Source organism: Triturus cristatus, chromosome 7 (genome assembly GCF_964204655.1).
Source record: "Triturus cristatus chromosome 7, aTriCri1.1, whole genome shotgun sequence".
NCBI classification, from domain to species: Eukaryota; Metazoa; Chordata; class Amphibia; order Caudata; family Salamandridae; genus Triturus; species Triturus cristatus.
In genome coordinates this window covers 1,096,736,187-1,096,764,116 of record NC_140590.1, presented here as the reverse complement: position 1 = coordinate 1,096,764,116, position 27,930 = coordinate 1,096,736,187, and positions in this window count along the sequence as shown.

The following is a 27,930-nucleotide window of genomic DNA, read 5'->3' as shown; positions in this document are numbered from 1 at the left end:
TCATGGGCTGACTTAAAAGGTAAACAGTTTGAACAAGAACCACAGCAGACCTAGGCTAGATGTCTGTGTAGTGGTGTGGATTGGAGTAGAGTGTAGTGGTATGAGGGACAGTGGCGCATTGATTTAGTAACTTCATTTGGAAAATTCTAGGTTGCTGCAGTGCATATGACATTTGTCTGGCTCGGTCAAAATGTAAGTAAGGGGTAGGGTGCCTGGCCTGTGCCGCAGTTCTCCTGTTCTGTGGCTGTTCTGGCTCCTGAGTCCTGTCCCGTTGTTGTTGTAGCTTAATGCTGTAGAGTAGACACTATGTATCCTATCCAAGCTGCCTCAGTCTGAAAGTGTCCTCTCCAGAGTCTTGTCTTCTCTTCTTGCACTCCACTGTAATTGAGTTTATTGTTTTAAATGCAGTAATTTTTCAATACCCTGTTTGTTTTTCCATCTACACTTACAGGCCGGCCTTTAACCTGTGCTATAGTGGGAGAAACAACTCACACTTACCTTACCAATCCGCATCAGGCAGGCAGTGGTACCCAAGATTGATGTGCGGAGTGTCCATGGAAGGGAGGACCAAGAGGAATGACGAGAATGCTGCAACTCCACATTTGGACCAGGATAGTACAGTAACTTTTGTATCGTTCATCATTCGTCTTTAAATGTATTTAATTCCTTTTTTCTCTTCAATCAGTACAACTGTGGGTTGTGGTTTGTTTGGTAATTGATCCCTACAACTATTTTTTCATTTCCTTTGCTAGCTTGAAAAATAAAAGTAAGCCCGGGACAGCATGTAATTTGGTTCGGTCTGAGTTCTGAGGGTGGCAGACAGGCAAGGGAAATTTCATAATAATAATTTCTTAATAATAGTTAGTAAGTACAACTCATTATCATTAACCATCAAGTTCTCTTCCTCAGCATGCATGCATTTGCTTTTTCTCACTTTATACTTTGATTTCTTTGATAATGGATCATGGTCGTCTTACAAGATTGTGTTTTACTTTTGTTGTGTCCATGCATACTGTCTGTTTTTCTTTCTCAAACCTTTCCCAAAACCCCACTTCCCATCCATTCATCAATCCCTAACCCTCTTCCCCTGGGCTGTGTGATTTATATTGAGGTGTGATGTGACTACATTAAATGTACACCAACAATTGATCACACGCTTGCTGGGGCAGATGTGGTGAAAGCAACACTAATTGAATTTCAACTAAGGCAGGGCAAGGATCTTCTTCTGCTTGCCCACCCATGCTGTAGTTTACTTTGTTCTACTACTCCTCCCACAGTCTCTCAGTCAAGTGACTTTCTCTTTCTTTTTTCAAATGCTATTGCCAGTGTCTACTACTACCACCACAATAATGGCTTCTTCTCCGTTCATTTGGGAAACCAACCATGCAGCCATCAGTGTGCCAAACTTCATCATCAATCACAGGTAAGATAAGTTTGGTGGGAGGTATGGACTAGGAGGAGAGACTGACAGTACTATTCTGACAATTAAAAATAACTCAGTGAGGGGTACTGCATCTATCGGTTTGTGTGTTACAAAATCGGCAGATCTTTTAAATCAAACTCTGGCTGTGGGCAGGCAGCTGCACGGAAACAAAGTAACAAACCATGTAACTTAGATTGAATTCGGAAAACAGTAACCCACCACAAAACATTAACATCGTATAAGTAAATAGTATAAAAAGTAATATCCCCTAACAAAAATAACTGCAGCTAAAGCGGCGATAATGAGCTTGATGATATGCCCTTGTGAATTCCCATAGAAGTCCAGCTTCACACCACAACCTGGCCGGCTAAGGGAATTGACAAGGGCATATTATCAAGCCCATTATCACCGCTTTAGCGGCAGTTTCCTGCTGCTAAAGCAATAATAATTTTAATGCCGTTCTTGATAATATGCCCTGTTATCTTTCTAAATTAACGTCTTAAGCTGAAAGTCTGCTTTACATTTCTTTCGCTACATCAACCTTTCTTTAAAACACCACCAGAGAAGGGGGGTGAACTCTGGTCCACAAAGAGCAACTCAAGGCTTTCTTGTTCTTGTTCAGAAACTTCATCTGCCTCTCAATGATTATGGCCAGCCTTTTCGGCCCCTTAAGAGGCTGGGTTGATGAGGATAATACGCAGTATTTAGGATCGCGGTGGAGAGTGCACGAAAATAAGGACAGATAGTTGAATAACGGGCGACTGGATGGATGGCCAGATTGATGAATTGATAGCTAGATGGATGGATGCATGGATATATGGATGAATGGAAGGATAAATGGATGCATGGACCAGTACTTAGGATACACGGGTGGGCTGATAGATGCGTAGGATTGGTTCTGGACAGATGTATGTATGAATATATGGGCATTTAGCTGGATGGATGGCACAGTGCTTACCAAAGGTGAGTGGGTTGATAGATACCTAGAATAATTGCAGGGACAGATGATTGTATGTATGTAGGTAGGAATGTCTGAATGAATTGAAAGATGGTTGGATGGCGCAGTACTTAGGATGAATGGATGCAGGGCTTTAAGTGGGACGGCTCTAAACACCAGCAGTTATTTCAGAAAAACTCGAAACGGGTCTCTATCGGGCTCTATTTTCGGCCCTAGCAAAGGTAGTCAAGCTTCTTTTTTTTTGGACTGCAGTCAGAGCATTCACATCGATGTGCGCATGCTCATTTTGCTCACTACTGAGAAGTGGAGACATCATGCTACGTGAGCCACATTGTAGGAGGAACAGCAATCCTTTAAACAGTGTGTTTCCCGAACGTAGGATAATTCAAGGGGATTTTCTTAAGCACACAATGCTAGTTATCTTTATGTAGACCACGCCCCTACTTGGATAGCCCACACCCCTTTAACAGGTTTGCCACGCCCATTTTAGAGCACCCCCCAGAGTTTTTCCCACTTAAAGCCCTCACTGTACCATAGTAACAAAGAAACGGTCCAAGCTTCCATTTAAATGTACAATGGCACCAAGTTTCATAATTTGCCATCAACGCAGGCAGCCTTCTACCACAGTGCAAGAGTGTCTATCAGCACAAAGGTTTGTTATCCACAGAAATGTTGTGTGATTTGCATAGCTGTCTGCTGGAACACTCATCATCAAAAGGTATTAAAACATGCACATTTTTGAGAAAAACGTATACCATACCATAAACCGCTTCATAAATGGGCCCAGTGCCACTACACCACCCTCATCCCCATTCTTGCTTAATCTTTCGAAATCAAAGAAAAACCCCAGCAAACCTGGTAAAGCCACTATAGCAATACAGGGACTTAATTTGAACAAATCTCTGCCGGAACGCCCAGCAACAAAATGTATGAAAACATGCCAATTTCCAGATAAAACAAATACCATGCCATAGAGCGCTTTATAAATTGATCCAGTTGCACTACATCACCTTTACTAGCTACACATATGCACATTACAAATGTCCGTGTTACAATCAGCAACATAACCACCTCTCCCACCCCCACCCCTTCCCTTTCTTAACCTTACAAAATCAAAACAACAAGCCCCACCACTTCTGTTAGCGCCACTATAGCCATACATAGCCTTAATTTCAACAGGTGTCTGCCAGAACGCTCATCAGCAAAAGATATTGAAACCTGCAATTTTCCAAGTAAAACATACACCATACCATAAGGCGGTTTATAAATAGTCCCAGTACCACTACACCACCTCCACACCTGCCCTTGCTTAACTTTACGCAATAAAACAAAGAGCCCCAGCACTCCTGTTAGTGCCACTATAGCCATACAGAGGCTTAATTTCAACACATATCTCCCGAAACACTCATCAGCAAAACGTATAAAAACATGCAAATTTGCGGGTAAAATATATACCATGCCATAGGGCACTTTATATATGGTCCCAGTGGTACTACATCACCTTTAGTAGCTAGACATCTGCACATTACTAAAGTCTGTGTTTTAATCATCAACATACCCACCTCCCCCACCCCCACCCCTGCCATTGCTTAACCGCATGAAATCAAAGAGAAACCGCCACCATTCCTAGTAGAGCCACTATACCCATACTCGGGCTTAATTTTTAAACGTGTCTTCCGTAACGCTTATCATCCAAAAGTATTCAAACATGCAAATTGGTGGGTAAAACATAAACCATCCCGTAGCACGGTTTATAAATGGGCCCAGTGGCACTACACCACCTTTGCTAGCTATACATCTGTATGTTAATAAAGTCCTTTAAACACTCTGTAGAGTGTATAGCAGAGGATGGGGAAAGTAAACAAAGTTGTAATTCCCAAACTTTTGATATACCGTCCCTTTACTGTATGTATATTAAGGACATTAAATTGAATGAAAAAATTGATGAGTTTCTCAAAAGAAATAGTGAAACTGAGCACCGGTGAAACCTGGACCACTTAAACACCTAGGTATATTCAGCACAGGAACACAGCCTGACAATTACTATCATTTGTAATGACATGTACTTTACTAATGTCAGGAAAGTCATACAGAAAATATATTGAACATTTTCATTTCTTTATTATCTCTCACACATTTATAAAATATCTCTTCTAAAGAAACACTCCCCAACCACTTCTATTTCATAGGAACAGACAATAATCAATACATTTACTACCACATATTTTAGTATATCTACCTTTTTATTATTCACTAGTCACAAACTACTAAAACTATTAACTATACCCAAATGCAAACCAGAAACCATGTTCATATTATATCTCAAACTATATTCAAATGATTCAAACAATGCGTACATATAAAAGGAACGTACCACTTTTACTATCTTCATCTTCTCTCCATGTAATCTCCAAACACTGTAGACGACCTCACAGTACAACAACCTACCTAGACTTATATTCAAATCTACCTCTCACTGTCAAAAATGAGACCACAATCTGTCCACATAACATTTCTGGGTTTGGATTTATCACTTTTAACTTAATAACACATACATCTCCTACCCCCCCTTTCCCACTACTTCCACAAAAAGTATAACTTACAAACATGGGACATTTTGTTTATCTCGCCTGAATACATTAACAAACCCAAATTAACGCTGTACCTCATTTTCAAAACCATACAGTCCTTTAAAGATGACAAACTGCACTTCTTCTTTGTGAAAAATTCCTAAACATATATAAAGTACTTATATAACAACAAGTCAAACTTTATGCATATTTTATAAGCAATATGAAAGACCCTACTTTACTAACAGGATATTATTTTCAAATAAAAAATACATTCAAACTTAAAAATATCACCTCAAATACTTAATCACTTCTACAGAACACATAATACACCTTGTTCATTTCTACCTTACCTTTGTAGTTGGTATGCAGATTTCAAATGTCACACACGCATGCAATTCTTCCTTTCTCAAACAGTACATGTAATGTACCGCTTTCATCAAGAATGAAACCAGTAATGGTACAATTTCTCTGTTGCTCCACATATAAATACATGTAAACAACAAATCAGAATACTTCATTCCTTCATCAACATTCCAAAACATATCTCCATTGGTTATTTTTGAATTTTGCATCTGAAAGACTACGTAATATTCCGCGCCACACACAGGTCAGAAGTTCAACCTATTTTATCACCACACTTTCGGGCACATTCTACGACACCTGCAGGTTAAAAGTTCATGATTTTTTTAAACGTAACCTTTTCTTTTTCAGCATATTCTCAAACATTTAACACCACCTGCGGGTTAAAAGTTCACCATTGTTTTAAGTTAAAAATTTACCTTTCAAATGCAAGTAGCACGTCTGGTTGAGGTTTTCACATTTCATCCTATCGTATGAACTCCACGTTTAGACTGCTCTTTATTAACCAATGACAAACATGCTTTTTCACGCAACTAATATGCACCCTAGTTTTTAGTACCCGATGCTTCTTATCTTCCAATCAATTATCGTTTTCTGTGTAGTTTGCACTTTACAAATACCGTATTGATTTACCTTCGCACTCCCTGCATAACACCACCTAAGCACCATATACAAATTACTGTGTTCCAAACAAAACTTCCTCCTACTGGGTGTAAAATATTACTGACTCTACAGGTGTGGCACAGCAGCCAGGGCACATGACTTTACACCATAAGACACACAGTTTAGGCTCAAACTTTCATCCCTGACTCTCGCACCAGCTCACCTTAGCACCATCAGACTCTATGCAATACCTCACTTAATTTCCATACCACGTACTTTCAAACCGGAAGCTATGAGTAGTTCAATTCGCTCCCCTCTATAGCACACCCTAAGCACCGCCACAGGTTACAGTGCTCCTACAATCCTCTTTCCTACTTTTTTCGCCCTTTATTCCCCTTACTCACTTCCTCGGAATCACAAAATGGCAGCCAACACTTCCAAGTTGCAACCGCTCGCAGCGCTCCCAACCAATAAGCAGCAAGCCCGTGCTCGTAACGCCTCAGCCAATCAGATGGCGGAATTCCCAAATATCAATATCTGTAATTTTTGATATTTCTCAAAAACTACTGAACGGATTTACAACAAATAAACAAAAGCATGCTTTCTAGACCAATACCCTTCTCCCTGCCAAAATTGGGGTAATTCCGTTCACCCGTTCGACCTGTAGCCTTGTCTAAAGTTTCCTATGGAAATTAACATGGAGAAAACACATTTTGGGACCCCCCTTTTATTTCGGCCCCCCCTTGATGAATCACCCCCAAATTTTCCCACATAGGAGCTGATATGAACAAAGAATTAGTTTGGAAAATTTCATGAAGATTTATCAAACAAGCCAAAGTTATAAGCAAAACAAAAAATGCTCTTCCTATGGAAACTTGGTCCTAACTATAACTACTTACTGGCGACTGCCAGCAGCTAATATATATAAAAAAAAAAATATATATATATATATATATATATATATATATATATATATATATATATATATATATTCACTGAAAAAACCATAGGTTTTAGAGACGTTATAGTTAGAAATTAGCATTTAAAAAACCTTAGAAATTCACAGAAAAAAACATAGGTTTCAGGGGTGTTATAGTTAGCTGAACATTTCACTCGTACAAAACCATAGAAATTCCTCCGTTATAGTTAGTTCTGCTAATTATAACTCGCGCGCCCACAATGCACTGCTGATGATGTCATATATTATGCCTATTTTTTTGTACTGATTTTCTACAGTTTTTTAACTGTTTATTTATAAATATTTTATTCATTAAATAACATTATATATTTTTCTGAAAACTGTAAAAAAAAGCATTAAACTGAAATATTGTTACATTTTAATATATTTATAATATTTTATTTTTTATTTTTTTTTTCCAAATTTTTTCGGAGTCGCGCACCCAAAGCGTACACATCATGGTGGGTGCGCGTATTCTAGCCGCCATTTTCGAAACGTCGTGAAGGATCCACGTACAGTGTGCGACGGCTGCGTGTTTTTCAGTTACATCATATACATTTAATATTACATGATGTGCGCGATTGGTATGCGACCAGTCCGTGACTCCTGCTCCCACGCATTCGCAACACATGCGCATTACGGTATGTTACGCTTGCGCGGTGGCAGGTCCCGCGTGACGTCATATACGTGCTGGGGCGGGCTGGGTGCACGACTCCTGCAAATTTTTTTTATGTTCTAAAATGATATGTATGTGTGTTTAATATACATATTAGGGCAAGAGACTATCTAAGATATTCACAAAAATATTATATTTGTATTTATATAATTTTTAAATATATTTTCGCGAAGTCGCGTCGGGTGTGTGCTTCGTGAGCGCAGCGTGCGCGGATCCCATCTGATCTAAAAAACAAAGATATCATTGGTTCATAACATTTCCCACTGTAGCTATAGATGGACCCATTTTAATCATTCTTGTTGGAGCATCTTTAGAGAGACATCTCTTTTCCTACAAGAACCCTTTTTGCTTGTTTTTTTTTGGTGTTTTTCAAAAAATATCAAACAAAATGGCATCTGGACAGCAGCAGCAGCAGGAGGAAGTATCTTCTGAAGAAGAATTCTTGCAGGAGGCACCTCATCCACAGAGGCCCGAATCTGTTGTGTGGAAATTCTTCACTTTTCCACCTAGAGAGAAGAAAGTAAATGCGAGAAAGGTGACGTGCAAAATTTGTGACCAAGTCCTGTCAAGAGGCAGTGAAAAAAAATACTCTTGTGGCACTGCTTCTATGTACAAGCATCTCCGGACCACACATCCTCTCATTCTTGCTTGGGAGGAAATGAGGTGAGCTGCTTTGAACCCCTTACCTGCTGGGGCAAGTACATCTGGAACTTCCTCAGGAACACATGCAATGGACATTAGGCCTTTCTCAAGCAACACTGCGTGAAGTGTAAGAAAATTATGCTTCGGTGAGCAGTCGGTGGATGCAGTTTGTGCTACACAACGCAACCATCGTTGTTAATTTTTTTGTTTTTTGTTTTTGGAATGATAAGTAATTACAAATGTTTTCTGTTTTATTTGTTCTTTTTTTGGTAATTTTTTGAAAAAACACCCAAAAAAATACAAAATTGTTAAAAAAAATAAAATAAAATACAAAAGAAAAAAGTTCTTATCAGAACTACCTTATCTGGTTAAAGAAAGAACTATAATTGCAAGGTAATGTGTGAAAGTTTGGTTGAATATATGTATACAGCATGATTGACTGAAAGAATGCATTAGTAGTGTATGGTGAATTTATAGGTGAATATTTATGAGGAAGTACTGCAGCGTTCCACTGCAAGCTCTTTAGCTGCACTGTACTGTGGCACTTCTGAAGCACAGGGATGTGACACATGTGCATGAATATGTTGCAAATCTGTGCTTCCCTCTGCACTGCTGCACAAACTGCAGCCATGCGGTGACACAGGCACCCTTACACCATGGTGCAAGGATGTCTGTGTCATGTGGAGATTGTTTTTGTGCAGGAAGGGACACCTTCCTGCACAAAAACAATCAGTAAAGGCATTTTCCTCTTTCAATGTATGCTGTGGAATGCAGCATGCATTGAAAGAGGAAAGCATGAGGAGAAATGAAAACAATTATCCTCGTTGCGCCTTGCTACACCAACTCTAGAATGGCGCATCATTCACACACATCTCCAGATTTATGAGAAATCCTAAATCTGGAGATGTGTCTTGTTCTTATGGGTGTTGCGTGGGAACACCCACAGCAACACCTATGGGACGCCCCTTCAACACAAAGATCTTTGTATGAAGGGGTCATATTTACAAGGAGAGGAAAAACCACGCAGGGTGGCTTTTCCTCTCCTTGTAAATATGAAGGAGTGCCTGGCACCATCACTACGTTACAAAAAGTGACGTACTGGTGGCGCAGGGTGCTCGTAAATCTGCCCCATAATTGCTTAGGTATTAGCAGACTGATACAATAAGAACATAGTGCTGGATGGGTGATTGAAGAATTGCATGAGACTGACAGGAGTGATCCTACGCTGCATGGGTACTACTTCAGTATTTAATGGAGTGGACCAAAAGTATGTATCTGCTTAGAGATTTGTAGGTATTATGCACAGAATATTTTATGTGTACTTGTTTTGGTGGCTAGGTCATTTTATAAGAATACCACTGGTAACTGGAATGATGACAGTGCTGCAAAGAGAGTGAACACTTTAATTTATAAGTGCTTACGTATTGGTGGAGTGATAGGATAAGTAGATAGTGGTAGATAAGTGATTAAAGACGTGCATGGGACAGACTGGACGATTCCTACACTGCATGAGTACTAACTGGGTATTTAGAAGAGTGCATCAATAGTATGTAGCTAGTTAGAGGTCTGCTTGGATAGTGCATAAAATATTATAGATGTACTTGTGTTAGTAGCTAGGCCTTTCCATAAGTTCATGACTAGTAAGTAGAATAATTACAGTATTACAAGCAGAGTGTATAGTGAATTTATAAGTGCTTAGGTATTGGTGGAGTAATAGGATAAGTAGAAAGTTCTGGATGGGTGATTGTAAAAAAGCATGGGACAGACAGGAGGATTTCTACACTGCATAGGTACTAACTGGGGATTTAGAAGAGCGTATCAATAGTTTGTAGCTGGTTAGAGGTGTGCATGCATAGTGTACAAAATGTTGTACCTGCACTTGTGTTTTTGACTACGCCATTCCTTAAGTATACGACTAATAACTGGAGTAATTTCAGTGTTACAAAGAAAGTGCGTGCTGAATTTATAAGTGCTTAGTTATTGTTGGAGTGATAGGATACGTAGATAGTGCTGGATGGGTGAATGGAGAAGTGCATGGGACAGACAGATATATTCCTAGACTGCATAGGTACTAACTGGGTATTTAGAAGAGCGTATCAATAGTATGTAGCTGGTTAGAGGTCTGCATGCATAGTGTACAAAATATTGTACCTGCACTTGTGTTAGTGGCTAGGCCATTCCTTAAGTATATGACTAATAACTGGAGTAATTTCAGTGCTGCAAAGAGAGTGCATGCTAAATTTATTAGTGCTTAGGTATTAGCAGAATGATAGGATACGTAGATAGTGCTGGATAGTCGAATGGAGAAGTGCATGTGACAGACAGAAGGATTCCTAGACTGCATAGGTACTAACTGAGTATTTAAAAGACTGTATCAAAGCAATGTAGCTGATTAGAGGTCTGCATGCATAGTACACAGAATATTGGAGCTGTACTAGTTTTACTGGCTAGCCCATTCCTTAGGTACATGACTAGTAACTAGAATAATTTCAGTACTGCAAAGAGAGTACATGTTGAATTTATAATTGCTTAGGTTTTGGCGCTGCCTCCTATGTACGACATACTTTTTCATAGGGGACAGCGTTAAATACAATGGGTATTGTGGTGGAACGCAACCACAACACTCACTGCAAGCCCCTTTCACGCTAAGCATAGTGTGAAATGGTGCCTTATGTACAAGGCAGCGTCAAGCCATGTTAAGTGGCTTAACGCTGCCTAGTACATAAGGCGCAGCCCCTATCGCCATGGGAAAATCACAACAAGTGATGTTCCTGGGGCAATATGGGCTTGTACATATGCCTCCATATGTTCCTAGGACAGTATGCACTGTATAACAACAACGGTCACTTTGCAAACCATGATAAACAAGACATTAGTAAGAATATAGTCCAACAGTTGAATATAAAAATAAAAATAAAATTCATCTATAGCAGGTAAAAGACTCAATTTAAAGCAAAGTAATTGTTAAATATGTTGTGTCTTAATTATCCTTCTTTTCAAATTATAGCTATGACTACTTTACGAAGAGTAAAAACTTTGATTATTGAAGATTTGGCATGCACATCTTGTATACTGAGATTTACATAATTAGTTAGAGTTGTCCTCAGTTTATATGTAATTACGAATTCTGTGGATATATAGGAGCACTTTACTGCTGTTTGTTTTGTTACACATTCCAAACTTTCAACAAGTGCTGTGGAAATGAAGGGGCACCTTTTTGTCAGGCATATTTGAGTCTGGAGCGGATGTTTTATAAGATCTGTTTTAATAAGCCTGTTTTAATAAGTGGTGTAATCACTGTGTGTGAGATCTCTTTTTATTTTGTACTTTCTTGAGTTCATGATAATGCAGTGTGGTGTTTCCTATTTAACTTTGCATGGCACATCAATACAATTTAGTTTTGTTGAGGATAACTTGGGGTTTATTTGGTTTAAGATGTGGGAGCCCTTCATATTTGTTTTTGTTTTTACTTGTGTTATTCCTGTTATTTTTGCTTGGGCGACTGAAGTACTCACTCTGACGCACCTACCACCAATATTGCAAATTCTTCTTCTACTATTATTATAATTCAAATTCTTTACCATGAAAAAGGCACCATGGTATTTTATGCACTAGAGTGAGCATTTACAATTATGCACAGTTTACGTTTTCTTCTTTTTCTTGTTCATTTGAATATGGTAAACAATATGATCCTGTGTGAAGATGATGCACTTTTCAGGTCACTGGCCAACGTGGTGAATTCATTTATTTCCTGCTGTTGCACTTCTTTTTGGTTTGTTTGATTTTGGGTATTTTTACATCCATTTGGTGTAATTTACTGTGGTTCTCCTGGATTGTCTTTTGTCATCGGCATACGCTGTTTTGTTTTTCTTACTTCTAGTTTTGGCTTTGAATTTAAGTAGTGAATCCTTTTTGGTTATCAATTTCATATTTTAGTGTACCTTGGAAAGTTTCTCTGCTAACAAAATTACACAATTATAGTCAGTTTTTGGGAAATGACTAGAACTGACTTATAGTAACAATATGGATAAGTATCTTGTGATGCATTTTTCATTCTTTTTGTTAAACCACTTTTAGAATAGAGTTGGCTTCAGTACTACATATGGAGTAATTAACTTCTTTTCTCTTTTGTCTCATTTGTTCCCTTTGTTTATTTTTTCTTTTCCATTTGTCATTGTATTGCACTTCTCTGTTCACATATCCATGAAGGAGCGTGTCTCTTGCAATCAGTCAATCAATCAATCAATCAATCAGGGTGGGTAAAGCGCAACTACTCACCTACGAGGGTCTCAAGGCACTGGGGGGGCTTTCTATTGTTATGATTTGCACTTTGTGGGCACAGCTTCAAAAGAATTGGTATTCTGTATTGTATGATCCGAAAATGTTGTTGCTGGATCCTCAGGGAATCTGGAGTCACACAATCTAGATTTCATCAAAACATTAACCATATGGCCCAGGACTGTGCTAGTTCTACCCTGCCATTTGATATATATGTACTAAAAGGCAGCCATATTTATAAAAATGTCTACACCCTATCCTGCAAAATGGCAGTAGGCTTTTCCACGAGGGGATTAGGGGGAAATTCCAAACCTGTGAGTCCCTTATAATCTCATTACTGAAACCTGGCAAAGATCTGCTCTCATATCGCCCCTATCGATGTTAGCCACAAATTATAAGATTCTCCGTAAAAATGTATCTAGCCACCTATTGGAATATATGCCAGTCCTAGTACACACTCATCAGAATGGCTTTAATCCCAATCGCTCGACCACTCTCAAAATATGAAGACTTCACAGAGTACTGGAGCTCACCCTGTCCCACTGGCCCTTTGCCGCTTGTTTGGTAATAGACCTTGAATGTGCATTTGATATAGTGGAGTGCACATACCTGTTTGCAATGCTTTTGTGGTTTGGGCTTTCAGCTCAATTGTCAACTGCCTATTTTATATGGCCCTGACTGCCAGGGTCAAGATAGGCCAACTCATCTCACACCATTTGAAATCAGCCGGGGAAAATACCAGGGCTGTCCACTGATGCCCCTCCTCCTTACGTTAGCAGTAAAAACGTTGGCCCAACTGCAGTGACGAGGTAGGGAGGAGTGGGATATCTTTCGGGGAGATGAACGGCATTTGGTCTTCCTGTAAGCGGACAATGTCCTCTATTACATACAGGATATTCTGCAACGGCTTGGAGACATTGAGCTGATACTGCAGGAGTTCTGGAGTGCCTGGGGCCTGGAAGTGAATCGGGCCAAGACCTGGATGTTCCCTGTGTGCCAAGCATACCCGCCACAGTGCATCATGGTGGAACCACACAAGGTGCGATGGGAGCGGTTCACGTTTCCATATCTCGGATCAGAATGTGCCACAACATGAGAGACTTAATAGATGGAAATCTAAGTAGTGTGATTGCCTCTCTGCGGCTGTAGATGACCTTCGTGGGCATGCTGTCACTTACGTTAAAGGGACGTGTCTCTCTTACTAAGCTGGCGATGTTTCCTCGACTCCTTTCAGAACCTTTCAGCCAATATAACACGCTCCATGCTCCATACCCTGCATGGCATGCGGGGTCCTTTATTAGGAATAAGGGACACAGATGAGTTGCCTTATGGAAGCTTCAGCTCCCAGTGGCTAAGGGGGGCCTGGGAACCCCAGATTTTGAATATTGCTATATGGCAACTCCGTTATGGTGGCCGTCATGCTCGCTGGCTGGTCAACACATGGTTAAGCTTGACCCTCCTGCACAGGATTGAGCTGCACAAGGAATTCATGAGCTAACACTACCATCCAGTAAACTCCTGATGGAGCGGGTAAAATGTTTTCTTTTTATATACCCAATCCATTTATATAAGTTTATATTAAAATGATTAATAATTAATTATAATAATTAATAGCTTGATGTGAAGGTACTAAACCAACCTTATTAACCGAAAGAATACATGTGGGAATGCATTCACATGGCTAAAATTAATGGGTGAACTAAGTTTGTATGCTTATTACATCGGTAAATGTTGCTTGAGTATTGTTATTGTGATTTGCGCTTAAATAAACCAGCATTAACGGCTTTGAATGTTACATATGGCTAGATAGATGCATACACATAAGGGTATTAGCAAGGGTTTAACACTGTTTTACTCATTTCTATGTATTAATTATGATTTTGTGTTTCTTTGCTTAAAGTTGACTATTCTGGCCTACCAAAAGATGGCCGCCGACTGAAACCTAACTAAAGTACATTACTTCATCATTTGAACAATGGAGAAAGGCGACTGCACTGACTTCGTCCGTGTCCCTTGGGTGACCTGTCAGACCATGCCCATGAAGACTACCCTGGGCGAGGTGCCAATGTCCCTGAACGTGAAGCAAATGTTGCTATTGGAAAAAAATGAACTATCGAACCCAACCTGTTACCAACGAACAGATACATTTAGGACTATGAATTAGCCTTTCCCATACATTCGCTGTGAGACTTCTTCCACATGGGAATATTTGGAAATGTTTCTTAATGTATTGAGATGTATTTGAATTCAGCCAATCGTTGGCTTGGGAAATGAGAAAATGTAACTTTAATGTGTAAATTTTAGTATAAATATTAGTAGACTAGAGAGGGAATAGGCTGCTCTTCGCTAGACGTCACTTTGTGCCGAAGCTATTGACGGAGAATCGATGATCAGAGATCTTTATGCTGACGGAGAGGACGGAGACTTTATAACTCTGATGAATTTACTGAGGACCAGTTCTGACTTAGAAAACGACAATTAGCCAGAATAGGTAAATATGACAAAAGATGATATTGCATTATTAGGATTTAACCTGCATATAAATTAGATAAAGAAAATCATTATTTGAATTACTGTGTCGGGTGATTATTTCATTGAAATGTTTATTGATCGGTTTGAGAGTTAAAGCATCATTAAACTAAATAACAACTAAATGATTCGACCGACCTCTTGATGGAGGAATTGTTAGGGTGATTCAGTAGAAGTGGTTTCCTCTATCAAAGCGAACAGCTGTGGTTAGGATTTGATGTCCCTTTGTAGGCACGGATAGATTGAGAGAATTAATGTTGGTGTTATGGGCCCCACCAGCGTGTGATGTGTGTATGAGCGTGTGACTGAGAAATCATTCTGTCCGTGGAAGCCGGGGGAAATTTAGTAATCCGAACTGCACCAGTATTTCTGGTAGCAGAGGATGGTTTTTATTGTTTTGGTTTAATGATTTTGGCATGTATATAACTTATCGATTATTGATTGGTATTGATATATGTACTAACACTATATGTTGAAGTTGTATTGAGTTGTATGTTGTCTGTACGGCTTCTGGGAGGTAGGAAGTCGGGAATTGATAACAATTCCGTAGTAGAGTATAGGTAAGTGCTGCTCTCGGGAAAGACGGGATTGTGGTTGCCCGTAGGTACACGGGAGAAACGTGTGACAATTGAAGTTGCACGACGCATTGTCTGGGTTCGATTCGGTAGCATCACCGAGTGTTACCATTAGTGCTATTTTCTGTGTGAGAAAGGTGTGAATGATGGCAAAGGGCTACCTGTGAAATTTTGGTCTTAGGTAACAGGAAACCAATTGGCATACCGATAACGCTTATCACTGAAAAGGTAGCAGGTGTTCTCTGAGCTTGTTAGAAGGACAAAGTAGAGGTAAGTGCTGCTTTGTCAACGTATGTCAAAATTCTGTAGTAGGACAGACTGTTCACTGTTCTCGGAAAAGACAGGATTGTGTGTGAATGAACTACATTTTCTTGTGTGAAAGTGTTTTCTTTTTATATACCCAATCCATTTATATAAGTTTATATTAAAATGATTAATAATTAATTATAATAATTAATAGCTTGATGTGAAGGTACTAAACCAACCTTATTAACCGAAAGAAAACACGTGGGAATGCATTCGCATGGCTAAAATTAATAAGTGAACTAAGTTTGTATGCTTATTACATCGATAAATGTTGCTTGAGTATTGTTAGTGTGATTTGTTCTTAAATAAACCAGCATTAACGGCTTTGAATGTTGCATATGGCTAGATAGATGCATACACATAAGGGTATTAGCAAGGGTTTAACACTGTTTTACTCATTTCTATGTATTAATTATGATTTTGTGTTTCTTTGCTTAAAGTTGACTATTCTGGCCTACCAAAAGATGGCCGCCGACTGAAACCTAACTGCCCATGAAGACTACCCTGGGCGAGGTGCCAATGTCCCTGAACGTGAAGCAAATGTTGCTATTGGAAAAAAATGAACTGTCGAACCCAACCTGTTACCAACGAACTGATACATTTAGGACTATGAATTAGCCTTTCCCATACATTCGCTGTGAGACTTCTTCCACATGGGAACATTTGGAAATGTTTCTTAATGTATTGAGATGTATTTGAATTCAGCCAATTGTTGGCTTGGGAAATAAGAAAATGTAACTTTAATATGTAAATTTTAGTATAAATATTAGTAGACTAGACAGGGAATAGTCTGCTTTTCGCTGGACGTCACTTTGTGCCGAAGCTATTGACGGAGAATCGATGATCAGAGATCTTTATGCTGACGGAGAGGACGGAGACTTTATAACTCTGATGAATTTACTGAGGACCAGTTCTGACTTAGAAAACGACAATTAGCCAGAATAGGTAAATATGACAAAAGATGATATTGCATTATTAGGATTTAACCTGCATATAAATTAGATAAAGAAAATCATTATTTGAATGACTGTGTCGGGTGATTATTTCATTGAAATGTTTACTGATTGGTTTGAGAGTTAAAGCATCATTAAACTAAATAACAACTAAATGATTCGACCGACCTCTTGATGGAGGAATTGTTAGGGTGATTCAGTAGAAGTGGTTTCCTCTATCAAAGCGAACAGCTGTGGTTAGGATTTGATGTCCCTTTGTAGGCACGGATAGATTGAGAGAATGAATGTTGGTGTTATGGGCCCCACCAGCGTGTGATGTGTGTATGAGCGTGTGACTGAGAAATCATCCGTTGAAGCAGGGGGAAATTTAGTAATCCGAACTGCACCACTCCTATCACATGCTAATAAGCTTCTGACATTGCCTACAACAGACTCATTAGGGCCTTCAACTGACCTTGCCCCTGACACCTTACATGCCAGATATCTCTTTTGGATATCCTAGACCATTCAGAGAACTCCATGGGAGAAGAGGTGGAGCTCTGGGAGAAGGAGAGGTGGACACTCACAGTGCCCTGTTGCTGAATGGTGCCCTCATGACATTTGACCAACTCTGCAAAGACCGTGGCCTGCCCATTGTTCATTTCCTAGCACGCTGAATTCTGATAGGGCGAACTACAACATCTTTGCTATTTCGCCGACACGAAGCCAGACACTCATCCACTATTACATTTAGTCCACTTGATTGTTGGTGGTAGATATCTTATTATGTGGTTCACATGTGCGATGGCCTTTGCCCCATAGGAGTTTATGCATTCCACTAGGCAGCACTGGGAATAGGATATCAGGCACAAACCCAAGTAGAAAGAATGGAAGTACTCATATATCCAAACATATCTTTTTACAACGCAAACAATTACAACGCATGCTTTAACAACACAGTTTTTACATCGCAACAACCATTAACATTGCATGATTTTACAATGCATGCCATTACAAGGCATTTTTAGAAACTACCTTTACAACGCATTCCATTACAACGCATTCCATTACAATGCATACCATTACAATGCATAATACTTTCAGGGTAACAGTAGCGTAATTGTTGGATGGGGGTAAAAATTACTATTCCCACTCCAGTGAGTGCAACAGAAGGGTACGTGTTGCATAGTGTAGGGGTAAAAATTACTGTCCTCACTCCAGTGATTGCAACAGTAGGGCACGTATTGGATAGTGTAGAGGTAAAAATAACTATTATCACTCCAGTGAGTGCAACAGTAGGGTAAGTGTTGGATAGTTCAGGGGTAAAAAATACTATTCCCATGTACTGCAAAACCCATACCCACTCTAAAACTAAAACAAATCCCCAATATGTACCTTATCATGCGTTGTAATGGCATGCTTTATAGTGGAATGCATTGCAATGGCATGAGTTGTAATGGTATGGGTTGTAATGGCATGCGTTGAAGTGACATGTGTTGTAATGTCTCCGTTGTAATGGCATGCAATGTAAATGCAGTTGCGTTGTAACAGCTGCATTGTAAAGGTAGTGCATTGTAATGACCATGTTGTAATGGATGTTTCCCATATAACCATGCAGACTTTCCTGCAATGCAAACTTCTGATACATTCAACAATGTGGCCAGAATTACACGGATATGGCACAAATGTTTTTTAGAGGTGGGCATGTTGGGGCTGTATGGGCACAGAAGGAAGGGAGGTGCCACTAATTGGTTTATTGACTGAGTCCTGATTATAACCAAGAGAACTGGTAGGCTGCTTGCTTTCTGGGCATGACCTATTGGTGTGCCGCAATGTTGAAATAGAGCAGGGCCAAATTCGTGGCACTCTATTGGGAGAAGTTCCGAGGGTTGTGCAGGGTTCCCATGGCATTGGAATGGGATGTCCTCACACATTTCCTGTTGGTCCTTGCCGAGAGGACTGAAAAGCCCAAGGTAGAGAAGGGATGGGTAGTTTGATTGCTCATTATGAGACAACACATATACCACATACTGTCTCCCCTCATTGACTTTCCTTTCCTCTCTCTCCCCCTTCTCCTCCTGTCCTTCTCTTCTCCACCCTCCCATTGTTACTATGGACCTGAGCCTACAATCTCTCTTATACTGTAGCCTGCCCTCGCCTGCCTTGATGCTGGAGAGATATGACCTCGTATGCCGTCTGCAAGCAGAGTGGCGCTGTGGATGCTTCCCAGCCTGTGTCAAGGTATCTGTTCTTTCGGACACATAGCTCTTGATGGAAAAACTATTAGTGTCCTACTAGTCACTTTTGTTGCATATGTTGTTTGTTGCATGTAAGAAAATAAACCAATATCACCTGTCACAACTGTCAATGCTGTATATGCTACTCTGACCTTTTGGGAAAATGTGATCTCTCTCTGTCTGTATGTTGTCAAGAATAAATCCCAGCATTTTGTCCAATTTGCTCTTAAAATCAATAACACTGGTTAAAAAAAGAGAAATCTCCAAACCTGCCTTCCTTCCTCTCTACATCCTTACTCTGTCTGTCAAAAACTTTATTCGATTCAGAACAAAGGAATCATAAAAGTCAAACAATTTCATTTACAAACATTATTTCAAAATCATTTTTAAAAAGGCATTCTTACAATTATAACACTAAACTGTTAAAATTCATTAGCTAAAATAATCACAAATAAAACCCCATAGCTGTTACTTCCAATCAAATTAAATGATTTCATTGGTTCTTCATGCCAGGGCATACATTAAAGTGCCGGTCAAAACAAATAGAGAATCAGAAAATCACGATGCAATGATATACAATATAGATAATCAAGGGTCAACTTCATGGTGCCCGATTTAGCCGTAACGTTTCCTGATCAAAAGTGACATCCGTATAAAATTTAGCATTGCACAGCAAACACCAGGTGAAGATAGGGATAGTAAATGATCATAGCCCTCTTCATAATGGCATGGTTGCTTTTCCTTAAGGATCGGCTTAATAAACCTGATTCTCGGGTCCTTATATAGGGAACAGAAAAGAACAATGTGCATCGTGCTTTGGCTATCTTTGTCATTACAAGGACAGGGTGGCAGTCTCTCACACCAACCCCCCTGTTTAGGAAACGCAAAGAGAAAATGCAGGGTGTGTAACCTAAACCTTGTCAAGTAGAATCGCCAATGCACATGGTTTGTAAAAGATAAATAAAACTGGTGCAGCAAAGTAGCCTTAGGGGCATAAGGGCTAACCAGGGAATTCACAAACGGTGATTTCCAATAAGTTGTTTTAATTACAGCTTTGATGTTTCCCTGTATATTTTCGGGGTTGTCAAAAATGTCACCCAGGCCTAATTTATGAAACATTTCATTTACATAAGATAGCCAGGGGATCTGTTTCATGTTTGCCAACTTTAAACAATCCCGGAGGATATCTCTAGTAAGCTGTAAGTCCTCTGATTGCCATATTTTGCCCCATAACAATAAAGGGGAAAGGCGAATGGTGTCACTCACGTAACTTAGACCTAATTCGTTGTGGACAAATCTGTTTGAGGAGCCTGATGGAGTAGCCAATACACGCTTTAAAAATGTATTCTCCATAATCTGTAGTGAGTCAGGGCTTTCAATCCCCCAAACTCCTGCCCCATAAGTAGCAACCGACAAACATTTAGCTTTATACAAAGTTTTTAAATGTGTGACAGGTTTTTGTCCTAGTTTGCCACAGAAACGGAACAGACTCTCTATAGAGCGACTAGCACTTTCAACTCGGGTCTGCATTAACGGGGCCCAACTTAGTTTGTTGTTAAAAAGGTTACCCAGATAATTAAAGTTTTCAACCTTTTCAATGGTAGAGTTGTTAACTACAAACTTTCTAGTCTTAGTGCCCTTTGGGCCACAGACCATGGCGAAGGATTTGGCAAAGTTAACCTTAAGGTCTAGGTCCAACATGAATTTGTGGAAGGCATCAAGACAGTGCTGCATACTGTTTCCTGTGAGTGTCATAAGTACCGTATCGTCGGCGTAAGAAAGCATTGGAATGCTCCTGCCGTTGACCTTTGGAAAGTCATAACAATTATCATACAGATATTTTTCCAGGCCATTGGTGTACACAAGAAACAGAAAAGGAGCTAATATGCATCCTTGTCGGACGCCCTCAGTTGAGAGGATAGACTTAGTTTTCTCTCCCCCTGGCCCAAACCTTATGGCTACAGTAGTTGATTCATGGAGTCTACGGAGCAAGGTGACCAAGGGTTCCTCGAAGCCCATGACCTCCATCATTTGCCACAACTTGCTCCGACACACAGTGTCAAATGCACTTGAAAGGTCCATGAAGGCAAGGTGGATGGAGGATTTCCTTGCCTTCATGTATTTACCTATGATCAGGGCCAGGTTCAGGCACTGTTCGACAGTACCTTTACCTTTCCTGAACCCATATTGGGAATCCACAATAAGGCCCACCGAATCTGCCCAAGTTTCCAATCTAGCTAAAATGACCCTACCCAATATCTTACACGATGCATCAATTAATGAAATTGGGCGATAGCATCGGGGATCTGATCTATCGCCCTTCTTAAAAATTGGCACCACTATTGCCTCCTTCCATGATGCCGGAATACGGCTAATAACGACTGCTCTAAAAACATTTAATAACAGGGGGGCCCAAACCTTAATATTATGTTTAAAAAAGTCCAAAGGCACTAGATCAGGGCCGGGTGCTTTTAATGGTATGCCTTTCGACAGAGCATCTTCCACTTCCTGTAAGGTGAACGACGCGCTCAAGGACAAGGAAGACTGAGAGACCACCAAATCCCTAACATCTCCTAGTGATGGTTCATTGGATAGAGTACCATGTGGGTTAAAAATCTTCCCAAAGTGTGATTCCCATGTTTCACATGCAATCTGCATCACAATGTTATCCTTGCCATTACTTGTAAAAAGGGGGCGATTAATAACTTCCCAAAAGAGCCTGCTGTCCTTCAATTCCGAGGCCTTCTCTAAATCTTCCCAAGCTTGGTTTTTTAGGTCCAGCTTCCTTGTTCTTATGGCTTCTTTGTATGCCAGTCTAGATGCTCTAACCACTTCTGTGTCCCTGGGTTTTTGTTTTAATGCCGCTTTCAAGGATCTGTGTGTTGCCGAACATGCGGCGTCAAACCATCTAGGACCAAGCATTTTGCTTTTACCAATTGGTTTTGTGAGGCGTTCGGCTACATACCCACATAAAGATTCAAAATTCCCTATAACCTTTTCAGGTGTGGTTGTAGGTGTTAAACATGCCTCGAACTCAGAGCTATATCTATTTAGGATCTCAGCCTCAAGACCTACCGCGTCTATTTTGCCCCATTTAAGTGTAATACCTTTGTTCCTACTATACTTTACAGGTTGCTCCCAGACAGAGTGTTTGGGTTTAACGGGACAAAGCAAGGATAAATTTAGAGGATTGTGATCACTGGCAGCATTAGCGATTACTTCCAGCTTGTCAACATGATGGAGGTGTCCACTAGAGACAATTACATCCTTACTCTCGACTCAGCACATTTTACTTGGGTAGAGAGTAAATCACTTGATAATGCCCCTTTCACATTTTAAATTATTGCTTTAGAAAAAATGGTTATAAATAGAAGCAATTATTTGTCTTTTCTGAAGAATTTATGGAAAGTGGCAACTTTATCGTTTCCAGTAAAGAGCTGCAAAATGTGAGAGTTTGACTAGAAAGGCCTCGTTTTCTGGTTTGGATTTTGTCAAATTTGGTATTCCCAATAAAGCTTTTTATCAAGTTCTGTTCTATTTGAAATTCCCAAGACCAACTGAAATGCATGATTTGCTATTATTTTCTCCAATATTTGTAAAGGCAGGCTAATTCATAAAAATCATCAAAATGCATTGTATATGTATTAAACTTTGTATCATTTATACCACGATTTTGTAGGAACTGCTCCCTCAGTTCCCATAAGTGTTTTCCCCTTTTATGTTGTTATTACTTGGGCTAATTTCCACCAAACCACACATTTTTGTGGACGTTTGAGCAGTAAAAAAATCCATGAAGTTATTAAGCCTGAAGACAACTTTTCGGTGGAAATTGTTTTTATCAGTGACAGGTAAAACACCCGTGTCTAAAAAACTAAAATCCTGGTCCTTCTCAGGGAAACATTCCAGTCCAAATAATTTCTCTTGCTGGTGCATCACACCCTGTGCAAATATTTACTTTTCAGAGCTTTTGGATTCTATTGTTTGCCTTTTAAAGAACTTGGAAATTGTAAAACATTTTTATTGGCGGTGTAGCGCATTCTGTTCTTCAAACTACATTCAAAAGATCAATAGCTCAGGTGATCTCCATCTAAGGGGGTCAGAGACTGCTCATTGGAAACGATACAATCTGTCTTACTAAATTGTGTCCTTACCATACATTGATTTTAAAAAAAAACGTAAGTACTAAATTGAAAATATCTGAGAAGACTATTAGAGATGACAAATACACTAGATGTGATTTATTTTCACTAAATCAATAAGCTTACAAGAGAGCTCATTTACTGGATAAGTAGTTCCCTACCTCCACTTGGAAGCTTACTAATTGATTAAATGTAATAGTAATAGGGCAGAAGGAGATATTGTGGAATGAGTGGGAGAAGGGAGACATATGTAGATTGAAAGCTTAATACTAGAATAAAGTCTCCAAAATATCAAATGAAAGTAAAACAATTGCTAAATACAGCAGAACTCAGGTACATGTCGCTATATCACCATTGATTCATTCTCATAAGTATCATGCCCCAAACACAAATTAGCTGCACAAAAACAATCATTGGTAGGGACAATCCCATACCTGACTAATAAAATGAATAATGGTGCATTTATGCTTTTCTAAATGGAGTTGGTTCGCCAGCAAAACCTATTTGACAAGCCTACATTTGAAAGTATATTGGTTTTCACTTATAATTTCGAAGAAGTTCCCCACCATGAAAACGTGTAAATTCACCCCAGTCAAGGGCATGATTCATTTTGTTTAACGGTATGAAGGGGACTTCAATCCTCAAATTGAAAGGGGACAAAAGGAAACTTTCTCTTTGGGGAAAATATTGTCCATATTGAGAGAGAAACATTTGTAATAACATTCTCTATCACATTTCTACACACATACATTGTCACATTTGCAAACACCTTTGTCAAGTGAGTACTCTCGATAATCTGCAAGGCCTACAGACTTGAATCTTTACTGCTGGAATTGTCTCTGAATTAAAAGAAAAACATTAATTTGCACCAAACTCCAAAATACCCATACAAAAGCAAGTCTACAACTTTACCCAGAGAGCATTTGTGAACCTAAGGTGACAACAACATATATTGTCTCTCCCTCATGTTTTAATTATTAGATAGATGGGCTATAATAGCGAAATTTCACTACTTGATATATACAACAGCTATGGTAATACTCTACATCAAGATGTGCACGACAATGGCAGTGCTCCCTGCAGACTGAGCCTATTATAAAATAGAGATGGGTCATAATAAAAGGAAAAAAGAGCCTGACTATATGTTACCCCATTTGTAATTATACATAATTAACACTGAGTAGCACAAAACGTCAATGGTAGTGATTCAGTTGTTCCCACAACCATGATTTTTAATCTCCTCAGTGACCTATAGGACCTTTTGTATTCTATTTTTTTTTATTCACAGAGTGCCATTGTCTTCTTTGCATCTGGCTATAATCAGCCTTCAGTATTCCTCACTTTGAACAACATAACATAGTCCTTTATCCATCTTAATGTGCCCCGGTCTCCATTTCTACTGTCACAGGAAGGCAGCCAATGCACATCCACTGTCTGTGGAAGTTGTCCATATTCCGCCATGCTAAACCAGGAGCCATCTAAAATAGATTGCACTGGTCCAGTGCTCAGACTCTGACCAAACAGAGAGTCCAATCCTACTATCATTCATGTGCCACACTCTCACTTTTGCATGCATTTGTGTACTCAATGTAAGGACACAGGCCCTATGACCACTCAAGTGACAATTGCGGTCCCAACACACCATAAGCCAGTGAGAAAATATGGAGTTCATATTGTCATACTATAGTAATGATGTGTATTATGTTAGTAGGTACTGGTTGCTCAAAACTCCTAGATATTTTAGCTCATTCTATGACTTATAATGAACAGCTGAAATGTATTACTGGCCCTATGAATTATGCCAGTAAATCCCTATTTTTTTAGTACATGAGTTTGGAGTCTCTGGTGTCCTGGGCACTGAATAATGTGAGACATTTCTTCCCTTTGCCAAAAGTAACTTGGGCGGAGTGTGCGTTGTCGCGATACACAAGGCTATGCGAAGCGGGAAAAACTCTGCAATGCTATGCAGAGTTACGCTAGCATGCTGAGTTGCTTGATCCGCATGCTCGTGTATGCTTGCGAGATTTTTTGGACATTCGGCAATGCGGATTGCATGTTCGGGGGGAAATTTTGTGCGAACTTTACCATGTGGTTGCTGATGGGCAGAGCCATCTTGTTTTTCCTAGTCTTTGCATGGTTCTGGGGCCTGTTTTTCATCCCTCTCTAATCTTTTCAATCCTTTGTTTTTTACACTGTTTTTCTGATCTTTTATTATTTATTATCTATCCCTTTCTCTTCCTATGTGTATATTTTGCATATTATTTCTACTTTTACTGCGTTTTTTTTACTTTTTTCTACTGTTTTATATTACTTGCTTTTTTACTTTCCTACTTCTTCTCCTGACTTTATTTTTTACTCCTACATTTTCTTTTCTGCCCCACGCCCACCCAGACCATGGCTAAGGCTACCACCTCTAAGGGGAACGGGATGATGCCTGCAACCAAGAGCCGCATTCCTTGCAGAAGATGGTGTCCGGAAGGGGTGAAGCCTGCACCCTTTTTGCTGAGGAGGAGGTGTCCGCCATTGTTTTTTTGTACTGCACCACCTCCTTGTAACCTTGGCATTAGGCGGCAGGCCCTTCTCTGGCTACGCTACCCAGTAGCGTCACCGCTGGTGGGCGAGGGTGTGCCGAGCAGTGTTTCGCTACTCTGGGGTCAGGCGCACCCATAACCAGCTGACTCACAGGTGGCCAGACATTTTGGACCGGGGGCAGGACCTGCTGGACCTGCTACTTGTTGAGGTCTTGGGGCTTAATGCATAGCTAATTATAGCAGTATTGTGTGTTCTGTTCTGTGTTATTGTTATTGCGAAAATTATTACTTTCCCAAATAGCAAGAATGCTGCTGCTTACATGCAGCTAAGTTACGTAGTAAAATCGTATGTAATTGTTATTCTTCTAGACACTAGACAGGTGCTCAGTGCTACTAATCTTACTTGTTTGCAACTTTGCTGGCTATGTAAGAAAGTTTAGCGATGCTAGTGAGACTCCGATTCTTTCCTTTGTCCTGTCACTAAGATAGTGGTGGATTAGTAGGTACATTTTTAGCGGTCCAGGGTGATGCATCCTCCGTCACGTCACATGCTACTGACTCCAGTCCTTAGTAGAACCTTTTGTAGTTTGTTAGTGAGTGAGCAATATAGCAACTCATCGGCACAACCAACCAACCAACAATTTGGTGTATAAAATATGCATGCGTCCATCTGTGCATTTTTGAGGACTAAAATAAATGGAAATGCAGTCGTAGTGAACAATTGGCTGGTCAAAACGGGTTGATTCATTGATGATTTTAAATTAGATCAGAACTTAGAAAAATCTAATATAATTTTTGGCAATTCATTTCAAAGTCTTTGGAATAGGTGGGCTAGGTGGTACTGTATTCTGGAATTGGAATGGAGCACTGGATTAATAAAAAATAACCAGATGGTCCACGATACTACTACAAGTCAATCAGATTAGGTAGGTCAATTTTACTGCAATAGTTGGTTCCTGTCCAAAAAAGATATTATAACTTTTTAAAAAAATATTTTATTTGTTTCACACCAATCAATTTTTGTCTCTTTATTATATCCTATCTAACATGATCAGCATCCAGGGGGAAGAAGACGGCGGGGTAGTCTGAGGCAGGACTCAGAGGTAAAGATGCCTCTCAGGACCAGGATCGCTCCTCTACCGAGGGCTCTGCTGCTGGCCCGATTAAGTCCTCCTGTTGTTATATTAATATTTATATTTCCCCAACTTTTACTGCACCTTATTTTTTCCAAACTATTATTTCCATTTCCTAATTCTATTTTTTACCCAATCTTTTTCGATCTATCTGTTTCTAATTTCTTATTATCCCTGCCTCTAACTGCCTCTGACTACTACTACTATTAGTCTGTCTGTAGCTTGCACAGTTGGCCATTCTCTAATTTCAAAAAGATTTAAAACTCAGATTTAGCAATAGCTCTAGCCACTGAGTCTAGTTCTTTGGGTTGTCCTTAATCTTAAGAGGCTTTTCGACAATTGCCACCAACAAAATGCACAAACAGATATTTTACTATTTTTTATACTACTGTCTACTCTACTCTAGTACACGATGTTTACTAGTGATGTAAGTGGTGTATGTATGTATTGTATTAACTATTTTCAATCTTGCTAGTAAAAAAGAATAAATATGGGGAAGCATATGTGGCTTCTAAAAAATATGTAATGTTATTTCTAGGTGAACCGACCACCAGTGGGCGTGGCAGGTGACACCAGCCAGGAAGGAGCAGCTGATGCGGCAGCTGCTTCAGGGGTGGGTGGGCCAGCAGCAGTGGCGTTTGGTGGTAAGTTATACTTATATTCATTAATTATTGACAACAGTTATACACTCGCTGAAAAGGTTTACAACACTGTCCTGCTGAGAGAGACTAAGTTGTTTTGAACAACAGTTGAGGAAGAGGACACCCTTTACTTAGCATTAGCAATAGCGTTAGTAGCAAGAGTTGAGTAACTAATGGCCTCTTCTATCTGACTTCAACTCAGCTGGGAAAGTTTTATGAAGAAGACAAATAGTCAGACGACCTTGATGAAAGGGAAAAAAGGATGGAAGGGGGAAGGACGGGCAACATGTAATATATGACTGTATGACTGACAGCGAAGGATGTGTGGGATGCATAGCTGGCTGATAGGAAACAGATGCATGGGTGGTTGAAGGATGAGTAGACGGTGAAAGAAAAGATGCCTGCCTGGGTGGGTGAAACTGTATGGGTGATAGAA